General features: G+C 30.7%; 1 pseudogene; it reads right to left on the reverse strand.

The window, feature by feature from the left end:
- Nucleotides 1–9356: 9356 nt before the first annotated feature.
- LOC105144947 (uncharacterized) lies at nt 9357–14324 on the reverse strand (annotated as a pseudogene).
- Between the last annotated feature and the right edge of the window lie 560 nt (nt 14325–14884).

The raw sequence follows: 14884 nt of genomic DNA on the forward strand, positions 1-14884 counted from the left end.
GAATGAAAGAAGTTAAACATTTTATTGCAAAACAGCCAGAGATTTTAGTGACAGGAGCAGATAAAGGGAATTCGACTGTAGTAATGAATTTGGCGGAATATAATAAAAAAATGCACTTAATGTTATCAGATAGTAATACTTATATAAATATTTTAAAAAATCCGACGACAATGATGAATTAAATTCACATTTTGTTAAGCAGGTGGAAGACCAAGAAATACATCGATCATGCCGTTTATAAAAAATTGAACGTTACGGATGGGGCAGTGCCGAGATCTTATGGGTTGCCTAAGATCCACAAAGAGGGAAATCCGCTAAGAATGATTGTCAACTGTATTAACAGTCTTTTACATCCTCTCGCCTCTTATTTAAAAGATGTCATTGATAAAAAAAAATTGAGTTACATTAAAAATAGTTGGGAATTGATGAATAAATTAAAGGGTATGGCTCAAGATTCTAATTATAAAATGGTCTAATTATAAAATGGTCTTATTCGGTATTATATCTATGTATACCAATATTCCGGAAGACTTGGTTATAGAGAACATTAAAAAAAGATGGAAGTTTATATAAAAAAACACGAGTATTCCTATGAAAGAATTTTTAAATGGCATTTCATTAGTTCTCAACGCAATCTTCAAATTTGACAACCAATATTTCAAACAAATCTTTGGCATGCCTATCTCCATTGTTACTTGTCTTGACAAATCTTGTAATTCATTAGAATTTGGAAATTATGTATTCAATAACTAAGAATGATCCATGGGAATATGACGGATCGGTGTTAGACATTTCTCTCTTGAGCGATGACTACACAACTGCTAACTTCTTTTAATGATAATTTTCCAGAAAAAATATATCTACGTGTAACGAGCGTTCTTGTTGTACAAGATTTAACATGATTCATACAGATAATACAGTTTTCGCAAATATGTATATATGCGTAAGTTAGAGGAAGAAACTTTGTAATATTTAAGATGGCCTATTTTGAGGTCAAAATGTTTATCGTTAATCTATTGAAACATAAAATTCTAGCTTCGAACATCTTGCGTTGTGGTGTATATCTTTGTATTATTTGCTGTTTTTAAAATCTAATCACGTATTGACCTTCTTTTTTTAAAATTTATGAACTTTTCTCTCTCTCTCTCTCTCTCTCTCTCTCCTGGTAAAGATATTGAACATTAATTTTAAAAAACTATGTACGCGATACCAAAACTAAACCTCCTGCACGGAATTATCCTTTTTTTTTTGATGAAAAGAAAAAGAGAAAAGACAAACTGTATAAGAAGTTTAATTTTCCCGGAGTATGGAAAAAGAACATATTTCTTATAAGGATATTATTACGTACGTATTGTAGTATGACAAAGATTGCAGGTATATTTGTATGTTATTCAGCTGCAATATAAAATATTTCTAGAAAAAGAATTTTTTCATCCTACAGTCAACACACTCAAAAAACTTATCATACATAAAATGACGCATAGACGGAGATAAATTTCCTATTTTTTCTTTTTGTGAAAATGATTTAAAGCAACATTCCATCATTAAATTCAAATATAAGTGAAGAAAATCTACTAAAAGAATATTTTTTAGTAAAAAAATGGACAAAGTGGATTCCTCTATTTTATTTTTCTGAAAGTTTACGAAATACTACAAGAAAATATTTTTAAAATTTTTCTGTAAATTATATTTTTCGGAAAAAATAGAAAAATCCATGTTTTTTTCTTTAATTTTATTTTTCCGAAAATTAAGAACACTTAAGACAGCATTTTTTTAATTTTTCAATCTCGAATCATTCAGAAATTATTAAGATGGCCTGGAACTTTTGGCGGACACTGTATAATATCGTGTAAATTAATTATTTTTGCAATTAGAAATGTTTCCTTTATTTTAAGTGGACCATATTATGCATCTTTATAAGATTTTGAAAACGAGGAAATTTTTATTCAAGATATTATTTAAGATTAAATTAAATTTTAACTCAAAATTTAAATGACATTTTATACTTTTATCAACAATATTAATGCGATTTTAATCTGAAATGCACAATATAATTATCAAAAAATAGATTACACCTTCGAATCCCTTTGCTGAATTTTACAAAATCGATTTGAAATAGACTTTTTTTTATTAGAAATAAGCAATTCTTTATAAAAATCAGTTCAAAATAAGGTTCAAAAATAGTTTTGCTTAGATGTAACACTTTTTTGCTAAAAGATTGGTTTAAAATCATCCTTTCAGTTTGGGGAATCAGTCAATTTTTTTATAAACCAGAACATTCATACTAAAGGATAATAAAGGATGTAAAATTTTTTTCTTTTATATATGCAGTCGTTATGAAGTTCATTTCTGATATAAATGGATTTTTTTTATAACTAAAATAGAATAAGATAAAGAACAACACAAAATCTATATTCATTTTGAATTGACCAAGTACAATATAAAAATGATCACAATTCAAAAATATTCATCTTTTGACTTTATAAATTTTTTCAAATAGTGGTGATACATTGAGTCTTGATGTTCTTATCAGATTAATTTTCAGAGTCTCGGTATTTAGAATAAACCTTTCATTTAAATTATTTGAATGTTAAAGGAAATAAATGAAATAAAAAAAAAATAAAGCTTGTTCTAAATCCAATCGAGGATTTAAAGATTAATTTGGTGAAAGTATCGTCGAAGATATTCGTTAAAGCTATGCCCACTGCGAAAGTTTAAAACCCGATTGCAAAATTTGTGAACACAAAAGACAAACATATTTTGAATAATTATAATTATTTTTATTTTATAATTAGCCAATTTAATAAGGCAAGTTAAATTTCTAACTAATTTCTAACTAATTTTATGGCACGATTACGTATTGTATTACGTAAATTATATCTAGATATATTATAATAAAATTATGCAATATTAAATCATTATAATATGTATCATCTGCTGCGTATTACAGATTAATCTAATTGTCCTGTATTCTATTATTTCGTCTCAAAACTAGGTCAATGTGATAATCCTGGCGCATAAGTCGCAATGATCAGTATCTTTGACAGAAATTTTCCTGTGAACTCTCGTTGCAGGAAATTATTCCAAATGAAATTAAACGATACGCTTGAGAGGCGGATGGACCGCTCCAGCAGATATACCAGATAATTTTATCGGCGACCATCAGAGAATAAACTAATTTCGGTATCCTTTATTCCTCGTTCTGATTGTGCGCGCGACAAAGAGCCCTCAGGGACTCTTCGCTTCCAATATATGTACAATGCTATCGAAATCTGTCGGCACGGCACAGCACGGTCACCCACTCTATCTACACCTTTGCCTGCGCTACCCCTTCGCGCGAACCACGATCAATATACGATTGGCCGGGTATCGATCACCCGAGCACAAACGCGAAATCGCTTTTGGCTAAATTTCAAAGGAATATGAGGAACTGAGGAAAATTTCAGCTGCAGTTGCTAAAGTGCTTCGTTACCGACTCCCGTTGTCTGGTAATTTGACAATGAGAGCGTGTGCTTCGCTGTTCTGTAATCTCCCGCCACGTCGTAAACGAATTAAAGCGTAATTTAAAAACGAATGATTGAATAGAAAATTAATTTGATTGACCGCCTCAGTCGTAAAGATTATTATGGATCAAATTTTTAGCGATTTACAGGGGATAGACTTATTCGTATACATGGATGACAGTAACGTACGCGAGTTCATTAATTCCATCTACATCTATCGTAATATATGTCGTAAGCTCCTTACAATGATCATAACTCGCCGTAACAGCTATCGTAAACTCAACTTCAACTCTTACTTATTACGATACTTGTCTGGTGACCTTGCAAAAAAAATTTGATAAAAAATTTATAGAAATCTGATAGGAATCCTACATAATTTTTATTAGAATCTATCGTATCTATTGGATATTAAAATCACGACAAATGAAAAAGTTATAAATTTCTGTCGTTTTATATCTTATATTAAATAAATGATAGAATACTTATCGGAAATCACTTCTCTCTCTCTCTCTCTCTCTCTCTCTCTATATATATATATATATATATATATATATATATATATATATATCCTATCATATTATCTGATTTATTAATAAATAATGAAAGAATGTTTATATGAACCAATACAATTTAATCCTAATACGCTTCTATATGTTTGAATAAGACAGATATTATAAAAAAATTATCGTATTCTATCATTAGCGATACAATGTCATATAGATCATTGCATTATCTAATTTAATAAAAAATAAACGAAAAGATGTTTATATGAACTTATACAATTTAATCCAAAAATGTTCCTATATGTTTGAATAAGACAGATGTTATAGAAAAATTATTATATCCTATCATTGGCAATATAATATGACATTCTTCAGATCATTGAACAATTATTTTACAGATTATTTCAGCATACATAATAAAGTTATACAATTAATATATCGTTTTATATCTTATCTTATTTAAACGATGGAATAAGTAATTATATACACAAACTCCTTTGTCACATTCTTTGATTTAATATAAAATAAGTGACAGAATGATTTATGCGAATCTATACAATTTAATCCGAAAATGTCCCTATCTGTTTAAATAGATAGATGTTATAAAAAAATTATTCCACCGTTGTTATATAATTAATCATTCATTTAAGTCATTGAGTAACTAATTATTTAATAACCTAAATATCACATTATGTTGCCAACTATTGAATACGATAATTTTTTCATAAAATCTTATTCTAACATATAGGAACATTCTGGATTAAATTATATAGTTTCTTATAAACATTATGTCATTTTTATGATATAACTTAAATATCGTTTTAATCGTAAATTTCTGATTACTTACCTGCTATATTAAATAAATTTTCTGTATTTGTCTATCGTTTTCACATAGTTTAAATACCGTTTGAAATCTATTTCTATCTGTTCATGTTGTATTAAAATTAATAATATTCTATCATGTTTTTGAATCGTAAATTTCAGATAACTCGTTTAAAGTACGTGACATATTTTCTTTATTTCTGTATCGTTTTTATTATACAACTTAAATGTCGGTTTTAATCAATTATTTTAGTCGTGTGTTTTATCAAAATTAATAATATTCTATCATATCTTTAATCGTAAATTTCAGATTCTAAAATTTAAAATTAAATTTCAGATTTTAAAATTTACAAAGCAAAAACACGAAAGAATATTATTAATTTTGATAGAACATGATCAGATAGAAATTGATTGAAAACGATATCTGAGCTGACGAAAATGATGCAGAAGTATACAAACTCTATCAAATATTTTAGATAAGTAATCTGAAATTTACAATTCAAAAACACGATAGGATGTTATTAATTATTAATTTTCATAAAACGTGACCAAATAGAAATTGTTTAAAAACGATAATTAAGCTATAAGATGAAAATGATAGAGAAATATAGAAAATTTATATCAGGCAAGTAATCTAAAATTTAAGATTAAAAACAATACTTAAGGTATATTATAAACGTGATACAATGTTTATAAGAATCTATGTAACTTAATCCAAAAATGTCTCTATAATCGCATTGTTTCTATTATCACATGCTAAAGTATCCAGACAAGCGTGTGATTATAGTTCAGCGTGCTAGACTTAAAGTGCTAGATTATCACTCCGTAGATCTCAGGTTCAAATCCCGTCAATTCCAATATGCGTTTCAAAAATTATAAATTTTTGATGCATAATTGTAATTAATGAATTGCAATATGAAAATATAAATGAACTCTACAAAAGAATAATAAAAAATAATAATTGTAATTTTAATTATTATAAAAAGTTCTTTTTTAAAAATAATATGAAATTTACGATTAATATAATACTATTAATTATGATAAAACATGATCAGATAGAAATTGATTAAAAACGATATCTAAGCCGTGCGACAAAAACGATAGAGAAATATAGAAAATCTATCAAATATATCAGATCAATAACCTGAAATTTACGAATCAAAAACACGATAGAATATTATTGATTTTAATAAAATATGACTAGATAGAAATTGATTAAATACGATATATATATATATATATATATATATATATATATATATAAGCTATATGACAAAAAGGATAGAGAAATATAGAAAATCTATCATATATTTCAGATAAGTAATTTGAAATTTACGAACCAAACACGATCTTTCAATCAGATAGAGTTTTTTCCTATCTGATTCTATCGGACTTTTTAAGCAGGGGATATGATAGTCAATGAAGTTAGGTGAAATCCGCGAGCATTGCGAGGTCAATTGATAGGCCGAATCCATCATCTTCGGTAACGTTTATTTCGAATTCATTATTTTTTATGATAAAAAACCAATACCTACAATGTTATTTGGCCCTAATGTTCTATTATTTCGCTATTAGCTGCGTTAAGATACTTACCGTAAATGTAGGTGACTTGGGATAGTGCAGGTAACTTGGGGCACAGCATGTATTTTTGTTAAATTTAATCCATCCATTGAATTTAACAGAAGTACATGCCGTTCCAAGTTACCTACACTGTTTCAAATCATCTACATTTGCGGTACGATCTTATGACAGACAATGTTTACGGTAGCTTTTATTCTTACGATCACGACCGCTTACAATAGATATAGATGAGCCTTAAAAGAACATGACATTAAAATGAATAAATTAATGAATCAGCTAAGATCGGCAAATTTTTACAACCTGACAAGTGCGAATTTTTACGTCGAAGTAGCATACTTAAGGCATGATTGGTGAGGACGGAATCTGTCCAGATTCCGCAGCAGTGAGAAATTCACAGTAGTAAGAAATTTTCCAGTTTCACGTAACGCCAAGAATGTTCGTCAGTTTTTAAAGTTTAGCCGATTATCAGTTATTATTCGGTTCCACGAATTTTCGAAAATTGCTTCTCAAACTTTATTAAAAAAGAATTGCCATTTATAATAATGCAACTCAAAATGCATTTGATGCCCTTCGTGAATTACTTTGTAAAGAGCTTGTTCTCCAATACCCAGACTTTGAACACGATTTCATAATCACTATAGAAGCTTCCAATTGTGCTATTGCTGGAGCTTTAAGTCAGGAGGAAATTAGTCAGGATCTTCCTATCTCCTACGTCTCTAGAATTTTAAATTTAGCTGAAAAAATTATTCCACGATAGAAAAAGAATTACTCGCGATAACTTATTGCATTAATAATTTTCGACCTTACATTTACGATCATACTTTCATTAGTTACTGATCACCAACCTTTAACATGGCTACATTATTGACTACGTTTACACAACTTCAATTTAGTTGAAGTTATTTTAACGATGATGTTATAATTCCTAATTAAGCGAGTCGCGTTTACATGTTCAAGAACGTGTTTAATGTTCTAATTTCTACTTAAGGTGAATAACGCTTATCTTATTCCCATCAAAGTGAAATAAATCTAGAAGCAAAGTGAACTTTTAGGTTAGTATGTTTGGAAATTATTAAATATTTATTTGTTAAATGAAATTAATATACATATAACTAAAAAGTGAAATTAACATTTTAGGTTGTTATAAATTTTGGACATGAAGTGATCGAAAAGAACATGAAACACGTCCATTCGTTTGTTGCTATATATTTTGCAAATGTAAAAAACGTGATCATGCAACCCATATTACATATTCAAAATCTTTTAATTAAAACAAGGCGAAGACATCAGAAAGAAATGAAATTCTTGTTAAATTCAACGCTATCAAATCATTTGCTTGATCTCGAACCTTTATTACAATTTTCACGAAAAAGAAAAATATGAATGAAAAAAACGAAGTTTTGATTGGTGGGACCGAATTGTTAATGGTCATTTTAAGGACGAAGACTGGTTCGAAAATTTTCGGATGACAAAAGCAACTTTTTTCTGGTTATTCAATCAATTACGAGAAACTCCAAATTTAAATCAGAAACTCGAGAGACTCGAGTCAAAAAACAAGTCGCTTTTTGTCTGTATTTCTTATCCAGCTGCTGTGAATACCTATCGTATAATCGGAAATAACTTTGGGATTCAGAAGGCCACTGTATGGAAGTGTATTCACAGAGTAATTGATGCAATTAATACAAAACTAATGAGTTTATGGATAATCATGCCTGACAATGATGAGTGTCATGAAATAGCTGTTGCTTTTGAGATAAAAACGCATATTTCCCCAATTAATTGGAGCAATTGATGGGACACATATCCCCATTCTTTCTCCTAGCGATGGGTACAGAGATTTTATTAATCGAAAAGGATGACCATTTATGATACTGCAAGCAGTTGTAGATAACAACTACAGGTATTATAATGTGCAAAAATATTATTTGTTTATTTTTATCTTTAATAAAACTGTTTTTGTCTTTAATAGAATGATTAATTAATGTCATTATTTTTTAGGTTTTGTAATATTTGCTGTGGCGTACCAGAATCGTGTCATTATGTTGCGGTTTTTCAGACTTCAAAATTGTATAGTAATTATAATTTATTAATTCTTAAAATTGGTACAAGATGATTTATTCCTTACTACAGTTAATATTACAATTTCATAAAATTTACAAAAAACTGATTTCAGGAAACGAAAATAATATTAAATGTGCCTTATCTTATAATAGGAGATCCTGCCTATCTGCAATGGCTCGTTAAGGATATACTAAAAATGTTTGCCTCACTCCTTCAAGCAAGAATCCTTCAATGTATATTTGAATTCTGCTCGCGTATGTGTTGAAATAGCTTTTGGAAGGCTAAAAACTCGCTAGTGACAACTATTCAAACGAATGAACATGCACTATACTTACGTAGCCTATGTAATATCAGCTATGTACTTTACATAACATAGTCGAGACGTGAAATGAAATATTTTTACCTGTGTGGGAACGGGCAGCAAGACAGATAGAAACTGAAATTCAGCAACTAGAACGAAAAGCTCGAAATTTGAATAACTTTGATGCCAGTAACATAAGAGATATTCTGAAAAATCATTTGGCTGAAAATTGAGTTCTGAAGAACATAAACGATGTAATAAAATCTTGTACCCTCCACGAGCTATTTTTTTTTGCTATCTTAACTATATCTTTATGTCTAATTATATTTTTATTATGGTAATCACATAATACAACCAATTCAACTTATTCTAATATTTCACTGACGGTCAGTAGGTACAATATAAAATATATCGCAAAAAGAAAAGTAATTAAGCGAATGCCAAATATATAATGATATATAATTTTTAAGTTTAATCAGGAGATCGATGATGTAACTTTTTTTTGAGCGTAGAAAATGAAACTTTTTTTGTATGTACATGTGTATATGTACATACATGAAAAATTTCACTTTTCATATCTTTACTCTAGAAAAAAATTACAGAATCGATACCCAGTGTGTCCTCACTATCTTAAAATTGTTACGAATCTTGAGTACTCGAAAATTGTTTATTCTGCGAATCTTGTGATGTTACGTTCAATATTGATTGTGCGGAAATAGACTTTTGATTTTCAGCTTATGGATATTTCTTTACAGTGATAGTTTGTTGAATACTTGTGGCTGTAGTTTTCTTTGGAGTTGGATTTTTTAAATTTAATAATACTTTAGGAAAAGGACTTGAAGAAAAAGCTTGCGATTTAAGATTAGGTGGTGAAAATAGAGAAGAATAATGAAATAGGAAGATTATAAAGAGATTATTTTAAGCGACAAAATTGAATGTAGGAACTGAAACTGTAAAGAAAGTTGAGACGGGAGCGTTCTTTAGGAGCGAAAATATTCTGTAAACCCTTTAACAATTGGTTAGTTGTTTCTTTTAACATACTTCTTTGGCTTTCAAGCATGTTATTAATTATTTCTTGTTCAAATTGTTGTTCAGATTTAATTAATTGTTCAACAAAGCGCCCATTCTCTATCATAATTTTGTTTTGAATTTCTTCATAATTTTCTTTTAATTTGTCTGCATATTTCAAGGGCATAGCTTGTTTTCATCTCTTTACTCGACGTCTTTTTGCAGGAATAAAATTATTAACTATGCTTTCATTTACAGTATACGATTCGCTTAACGAATCTTTTTGTATAGAGTCTGTTGTCGAATTATTGTCCGATATCGATGAACATCCTGGGACTACACCGTCATGGTTCTAGAGCATCTTCATAAATCCTATTGCTTGAATCTAGTATAGAATAATATTTTCATCTATTATATAATAATATTACCTCATACACAATATGCTTTCATTAGGCTCTTACCTACTACAATTCTTACATACTAAAATTATATATGTAACAGAATCACTTAACTATTGTCACTGCTCTCAGAGAGATTTTGTAATAATATGCTGTTTACATCCTGTATGGCAACGGGACAAAAAGTCAAAAATTGGCTCATTTCTTCGGCATATGGAAATGAGGATATGTAATTGCCAGATCCACTTTATCTCATTTGTCTTCGGATTTTGTTATATTGAACTAAAAAACATTACAAATAACATTACAATACAAAATTATCCATAAATCAAAAACATGCATAACCAATAAATTTATTTATTAGGTGTTGGAATTAATTCGTAGCGTTTTTTAAATGAAAGAATGTTATTTATTTCACATGAGTATTAAAAAATACATTAATGAAAGTACTTCCCATCACTTTCTACTACTTTTGACCATCTTTCGGGCAGTAAATGAATACCGCGTCGGAAGAACTGTTCATCTTTAGATGAAATCCAGGAATCGAACCATTTTGTACAATCTTCGTAAGATGTGAACTTCTGCTCGCACAAGCTATGAGCTAATGATCGAAACAAGTGGTAGTCGCTAGGTGCAATATCAGGAGAATACGGCGGGTGCGGTAGCACTTCCCATTTAAGTGTTTCCAGGTATGTTTTTACCGGTTTTGCAACGTGTGGACGAGCATTGTCGTGCAGCAAGATGACTTTATCGTGTCTTTCGAAGTATTCCGACCGTTTTTGCTTCAATGCACGGCTCAAGCACATCAGTTGCCGTCGGTAGAGATCTCCAGTAACGGTTTCATGCGGTTTTAGCAGTTCGTAGTATATGACACCCTTCTGATCCTACCAAATACAGAGCAGGAGCTTTGAGCCATGGATATTGGGCTTTGCCACTGATGTTGATGGTTCGCCGGGCTTAACCCATGACTTTCTGCGCTTTGGATTGTCATAATGGATCCACTTTTCGTCACCGGTAACAATCCGATGCAAAAAACCTTTTCTTTTCTGCCGTTGAAGCAGCAGTTCGCACGTGAGAAAACGTCTCTCAATATCCCTTGGTTTCAATTCATATGGGACCCAATGTCCTTCCTTCTGGATCATGCCCAAACTTTTAAGACGTTTTCCTATTGTTGAGAAGTCAACTTCCAATGACGTAGATAATTCTTTAAGTGTTTGACATGAGTTTTCATTGAGCAGTGCCTGCAAATCGTTATCTTCAAATTTTTTCGGCTGACCAGGTCGCTCCTTGTCATCCAAGTCGAAATCACCAGCTTTAAAACGTGCAAACCACTTCCTACACGTTTGCTCAGCTAGAGCATGTTCACTATACACATCCACTAAAATACGATGAGCTTCAGCTGCACTTTTGTTCATATTAAAGTAATGAAGCAAAACTCCCCGCAAAAACACTTTATCTGGCACAAATTTTGACATATTCAATGAATTATACAGTATTGTTATTTATGATTTCAAGAAAGGTTATGTACGGCAAATGACGTCCTATGATAGATGTTTACAGATGTTTAGATGTAATGTATACAGAACTATAGGTAACAACGAAATAGTGTACTGCTTGTGCCATCTCTTGTAAAACGCTACGAATTAATTCCAACACCTAATATTTTCTATAAAATATATTTTTACTTACGCCTCAATGTTCTAAATCTAGTTTGCATTTGCTTTGACGTTTTAGTGTAACCTTTTTCGTTCATAGACGATTCTAAATTGTTAAAAATGTCATCTTCTCGAATTCTTTTTCCGTCTAAATTTTTCATTACTTGCCGTTCTCTCATTAATTTGAGAAAATATCGAGTTTCTTCGGTTTCCCAACTTTTGCGCTTTTTCATTTTCATATTTTGGCTTTATTCTTTTAATTTATGCGTTTACATTGTTCGATTTACGTTGAAATTATAACGCGCATTTACACATCTTTTTTATGTCGATGATTATAATTCTAAGTCTCTTCATCAAATTACTTTGAGTTACTACATCGAAGTAATAACTTCATCTTAAAATTTACATGGCATTTAACGTCAATAGTTATAATATCGATGTTATAACTTCGGCGTAAATTGAGCCGTGTAAACGTAGTCATTTAAAAGATCCTACATCCTGTCTTATGCAGTGGCGTCCTAAATTAAAAGAATATGACTATAAAATCATATATAAAAAAGGAATGGTAAATAATAATGCTATCAAAGAATCCCGATATAGATATATCACATACCTTCCAGTGCTTTCTATTTTGGAAAAAGACTTGTCTTGACAAGACGTGGAAAATCATGGACAGTTCAAATACAGATGATGATCGACTTCGAAAAAGATCTGGTGAAGGTAAGGATGTGAGATTAAGTTCTCCACCATTGACTGAATCCTCCGACGAATTTGATACAGCTGATATTGCAATAACTTCTTCCTTTTTTCTTCTTTTCGTGAACCACTAATATCAGCTACTGGTGACGCTATTAATCGATCCCGACGCGAGTCAAATCGCTTCGGCTGAATCAAATCGATATTATTTAAGACCTTGGAGAGGAATTCTATTTCCAACAATCCCTTGAAATCCTTGAAAAAGAATCATGAGACCATCGGTTTACTTTCGATTCCCCTTGAATTCCCTCTTCTCCCTCATCTAGTAATAGATACTCGGATGCCTCTGATGACGAGTTCGAGATAGTTGACATTTCCGATGAAATTAGTTGATAGGGGAACAATCTATTATTAGCGGGATTGATTCCCTCGAAAATCCAGTAGGATTAGATCCGTCGCAAAAAATTCATAACCGAATACGAGAAAGTAGCGTTTTTACTTAATCGGGTTGATAATATAATAACGATGATAGATGAACGACCTTTCGACAATGGCACTCAGGAATTTCATAAAGTCAGAAAATTGCCAAATTAATGAGTTTATGCTCGAAAAAGTTCGCGTTATTGATTCAATTTATCTTGAAGGTTATGTCATTATTTGTAAAAGAAGGGTTTTATATTCAAATAAACGAAACGATTTTTAATGAATGTTTTTTTTTCTCTTTTCAACGTGTTAACGAATTGCGTACAATAAATATACGGAAAATATACAATAAGTTAGATTTGACATCTTGGAAATCTATACTGTTTATGCTAAATCATATTACTGAAGAATGCTCTCTCACTATTATTGTATGTAACGAAGCAGTCTCCACTCCTTCTGTTCCGTTATATACAACCTTTACCCCTCGGTGAAGGATAGAATTAATATTATCCATAGTAGTAAAGCAAGGCGGGTTCTAACCCATAAGGCTAGAGGGAAACGCGGGACGCGGGGGATATTCATAGGCGCGGGGGATACTCGTAACGCAGAGAAAGAGGGGGAAAGGTCCCAGCGCTATTGATGTTACATAAACGTAGGATCCCGGTCCTTATTTTTTGTCGTCACCCGCCTCTCTCTCTCCAAAAATGCATCGGTAACAAAGGCTTGCAAACACTTATAGCACATACCTACCATCTCTCTTTCTCTTATGTTTCATCATCTTTCCCGCCGCTGCGTTGTCACTCTCATATATCTTCTTGCATGCAAACATATTTTATCATACGTTTTTATTTAATGACTTAAAAAGAGAACACTTAATACGGTCGTGACAGTACCGTCGAGTGAAGATGCTGTCGACGCACGTAATTTAGCAGCGCGGAAATAAGAAGGAAAGAAGAAAACAAATAGATGCGAAATCCGAGTAATATAATTTACATATATTTTTTTCACACCACATAAAAATTTTATTATAATAAAAAATTAAAAAATTTTAATTCAAAAAAATTTTTTTTAATGAAAATAAAAAATTTAAAAAATTTTAATTAAAAAAAAATGAAAATGAAAATTAAAAATTTTTTAAATATATGATATTTGAGACGTCATCGTTTGTAAAACAAAAGCGTTACATTAGCATGCAACATATAAGAAGAGAAAGTCATATATAATATAAATTTATGATACTTACAATTCCAATCTTCCGGCTCCGGATCGGGCTCGTACGGTCGGAGACCGAACAGTTGAGCTAGGAAGAAGTCACCTTTCTCCCATATGTCAACTTGTTCCTCCCGGTCCCGCTGTCTGTCAGCTCGTACCATTTGCCATGTGATGATATAAATTCTTTTATTTGAATATAATAACGAGGTACACCCTGAAAAATGAATAAAGTGAATTTAAAAGAAGTATTATAAAAAGTGAATTAGAAAATAAATCTATTTATTATACTTACTGAGGGGATAATTTGCATCCCCACTTCGTTTCGCAACTGTAGCCTGAGCTACTAGTTATCGACTATAAGGTATTGGAAAAAAAAAAAGTAAAAAGATGTTAGAAGCACAAATTCACTAAAATATTTGATACAAATAAAAAGAAAAAACTTACTCCTTCAATGAGATATTCGTAACGAATCCTATTCAAATCCCGTAAATTATTCATCGTTGTTGTTGATGTTGTTATGAAAAATATCCCGGAAAAAAGTCGACGAAATTTAAAACAAAAATCACACAATATTATCACTTTCACTATCACTCAATCACTTAATAAACGTGCAAAAGTATTATTTAGCGTTAATGGTAAAATACTTTTTTACGTTGGGGAAAAAAATCACTCACGTTGCAATATATTAAACTCTTCGTATTAGTTTCGCGCGCGGACAAGA

Source organism: Acromyrmex echinatior, chromosome 12 (genome assembly GCF_024713525.1).
Source record: "Acromyrmex echinatior isolate Ae372 chromosome 12, ASM2471352v2, whole genome shotgun sequence".
NCBI classification, from domain to species: domain Eukaryota; kingdom Metazoa; phylum Arthropoda; class Insecta; order Hymenoptera; family Formicidae; genus Acromyrmex; species Acromyrmex echinatior.